This window comes from Pelobates fuscus, chromosome 5 (assembly GCF_036172605.1).
Source record: "Pelobates fuscus isolate aPelFus1 chromosome 5, aPelFus1.pri, whole genome shotgun sequence".
NCBI lineage: Eukaryota > Metazoa > Chordata > Amphibia > Anura > Pelobatidae > Pelobates > Pelobates fuscus.
Window position 1 is genome coordinate 328,067,229 of NC_086321.1, and position 3,881 is coordinate 328,071,109.

At 43.8% G+C, this 3,881-nt stretch overlaps 1 pseudogene; it reads right to left on the reverse strand.

Annotated features, from left to right (window-relative positions):
- Window positions 1–2,309: 2,309 nt before the first annotated feature.
- On the reverse strand, window positions 2,310–2,852 carry LOC134612249 (CDAN1-interacting nuclease 1-like; annotated as a pseudogene).
- Between the last annotated feature and the right edge of the window lie 1,029 nt (window positions 2,853–3,881).

The following is a 3,881-nucleotide window of genomic DNA, read 5'->3' on the forward strand; positions in this document are numbered from 1 at the left end:
GACATGTTAAGAAGAGAGGTAATACCGTTTTAAAAAGCAAAATGAACAATGCATGCACAGTTATTGATAGTGAATGTGACCTGTCGGTGGCCTGTCGGTGTGGTGTCCTTGTGGGAAGAGTCAAACTCCATGGTACTTGGTAGGCCGGTTAGGAGGCCTGTGTCCAAATGTGTGAGCCTTGGGTGTCACTTCAGCCCTGGTATATCGGGTGTTGTAGCCAAGCCGCCGCATAGCTATGTGTTGGCCAGCTAAATGGTAATATGTAATATGTAATGTGTGGGACCGTGGGGGATCATGGCTTAATGCCTAGATTCAGGCTCATGTACAGGTCCTAACGCTAGGATTATTTAATCATGGACCAGATAAGGTCCTGGGACCCCCTAGTTGCATCAGTCGCTATAACATGTAGGCTGGCTGGATAGTAGAGTGTGTTCACCTGGGATGGTGTGTAGAGGTATACGGTGTTGTGCAGCCATTAAACAAGAAATAACTAATAAGAACAAAACCAATATATATATAAAAAGAAAAGAAAAAAGGTTGTAGTCATAGTCCATGGCCACTCTGTTGTGTGAGGGTATATGTTTCAAGACTGTGAGTCAGGTATTTAGAGGGTGCCGTCAGGGAGGATGTGGGCCTCCTGATCGTTGCGAGGTTCGGTGTAAGTGGAGTGCTTGTACATATGAGGTCGACCGTTGGTTCCCTAACTGAAGAGTGTCTCTGCCATCTCAAGGATGATTCCGAAGACATTGAGTCTGCCTGTTAGGTGGTAAGTGCCACGTAGGGGTCAGGTGTTCGGCCCGTCGGTACAAATGGTATAGATCTCGCCGGGTCCCACGAGTGTTGGGGTGACTTTGCACCCTGCCGGGCTGTCTGTGTGAGGGAGTCCGGCGGTAAGCCCAGTTCTTGCAGTAGCGGTGTCGCGTCGTTCAGTTCCCTGATCTGATGGGAGTCTGTTCCCTGTTGCACGGTAAGTACGTGGGTTGTTTGCCACCGATATTTGAGGCCTCTTTGGCGGAGGAGCGTGGTAAGCGGTTGGAGGGATCGCCTCCATGCCAGGGTACCTCTCGATAAATCTGCGAGGAAATGCAACGTCATCCCTTCGAAGTGGAATGGTGTCTTCTCTCTCAAGGCGTTTTGAAGTGTTGTCTTGTCTGTTCTGGATTGTAAGGTGAGTATAATATCTTGTGTGGCCTCTGAGGGTGCCCTGGGGGATTTGGGAATTCGAAATACGTTTGCGGGGGTGACCTTGTTGGCCTGCATGGGAGGCAGTATGTTGGTAATGAGGCGAGCCACAGCCCGAACCAGGTCTGTGTCGGGGATATTTTCAGTGAACCCTCTTATTTTCAAGTTGTCCCTCCGACCTGCATCCTCTTGTTCCGCCATGCGGTGTTCAAGGAGCACTTGATTGTGTTGGATGTCGAGTATGTGTTGCCTGATTTCCCCAATATCTCGGGTGGTGTCCGTGGCTGTGTGTTCCAATGCGTTTAATCGGGTTGTCATCCCTTTTATGTCCCCCCTGAGTGCCTCGATGTCGTTGTGCAGATCTTTGTGGTGGTCCGCAAGCAGCTGCATAAGGGGCGCAATTGTTACCGGAGCTGTCTCTGGGTTGGGACTGGGTAATTGTGGAGGTCTTACCGCCTTGGTTGCCGGCAGGTAGTCGTCCTCGGATGTGTCGTCCGAAAAATCGGAGCAACCGCCGTGTATCGCCGCCATGTCAGGTCCACATGCCCCGCGGGCCTGCTTCCACATGTCGCCTATCGTAAGGCCGGGCGGGTGTTTTTCGGCCGGCGTTTTCTTGGTTTTCCGTCCCATGTTGCTCTGGGGTACTGCTGTATGCCTTCGTAGGTCGTTTTAGGGTTTTTCCCCCGGATTTCTGGGGTTGTTTTACCCGTTTTTCTCGATTTTCTGCCGGAGCTCTCAGCCCGTGCGACTGCTTGCCTCGGCTGTCAGGCTCCGCCCCCCGGGAATTTACATTTTAAGATCAAAATGTGTCCTACTTCTCTGTTTTGGGCTAAAAAAATTATTACTTTATCAGTTTTTTTAACATTTCATCATTTAGTGATTATACCATCATGAAGATAATATAATTAAATTATGTTACTATATGCTTTTGTCTCAAATCCATGTTTAAAGTGGCACTATATTAACCAGAACAACTACAGCTTAACAGGTAGAGTTTGAGATGCCTGTTCTAAAGACATACAATTATAAAGTGGAACACTTTCAGGTATGTGATAAACTTAACAGAATATAGTAAAGTATAGTAAGCAAAAGGATACCTTTTTTTTCTTATGTGAAAATATACTTTATTATCTACGACATGCCACAGAATCTCGGTTGCAATCCAGTTCCTCAATGAACCCATACAGTAAATAACCAGGCCAGGGCCAAAACTGTACTTTTGGCTCCAGAATTGGTCCTGTAGATACTTGTGATGACTGCTTTAATCTCCAAAGGCTGCTTTGCTTCTATTCCATGAATGACATGCCCATCAACCAGAACTGGTACTGCAAGAGGACATCAGGAGTCTTATCATAGCCCTTGGTACACAATTGATCTTTATCTGAAACTACCAGGCATCTCTTGACGAGCTCCTCTCTCAGATTAACTTTTTGTTTACAACCAAGTGTTTTATGCAGTCAACCTAGGGTCGTTACACTGATGGACTTGATTGGCAACAACAGAATCTGGAATTCGGGATGTGTCCCTCAGCCTTATGTTCAAGATTTTGTAGGAACAGGTCCATCTTGGTCTTGAAGGAACCTCTCCAATACAATTATTACCTTTAGAGCTGGAGAAAAATTCACCTCATTGGTCAAATACAACAGAGCAGGTTCCCAAGGGTTTTTCATCCCATTTTTAAGTATTTTTTTTATAGTACATTTGTACAGCTTCAGTGGTATTGTGCTTACTGTGAGTCGTCTTCATTAGTATTTGGTAGTCCTGCGAGAAGATACTCTGCAGAGTAGACCGTGATTGATAGAGATAAAGAGTGCAATCTCACTGTATTGAGCTTTGCTTAATTTGATATTTGTGCTGGAACATCTGTTTTTAAAGATTTGAAAGAGAAGACATCAATACATCTGTACATTTACATAGCACTTATGGCCTTAGTGTATTTCTAAACTGTCTGCATTTTCCCCAAACAGCATTATTACTAGGTTTACCACATCCGCCAGGTTTTCATGAACACATTTTTTCATATTTGTGAAAACAGAAAAAGGATTGCCCAGCAGTATGTATATTGCATATTCTGCAGGCTTCTTCATTGCCAAATTACTTAATCTTATACACCTTTTTCTGAATTCTACCTAATACATGACAATACTTTTCATGTTTTGCCTATCAATATGTATAGCATGAAAAACCCTGAAAATATGGTGGATATGATAACCCTACTTATAACGGAATATTGCTCAGTGAGCCCTTCTATTTAGGGAGTGATCAGATATGGGAAATGGGTGTCCCCAATTACTTCAGGAAGGGCAATGCTTAGGATCAAGTAGCATTTTTGGAAAAGGATATAACATTGTCTGAAGTTATCAAAGTCATAAAAGATACCCAAACTGGCAAATCCCCTGGTCCAGACGATTATAATAGTTTATATTAAAATATGTTTGTTGACATTCTAGCCCCACAATTAGTGAAATTATTTAACATAAAACAAATGAATATATGGCACAAGAGGTGTTGCATGCTCAAATTGTCGCACTCCCGAAACCAGGAAAAGTGCAGAATATTTGTTCAAATGTTTGGCCAATATTCTCACTTACGAATAACGAAAAATAGGTTAAAAATGAGGCTAAATAATTTAATTTATCATTTAATAGATGGTGACCAAGTGGGGTTTGTTTTGAACAGATAGGCTTTGGAGGTTTATC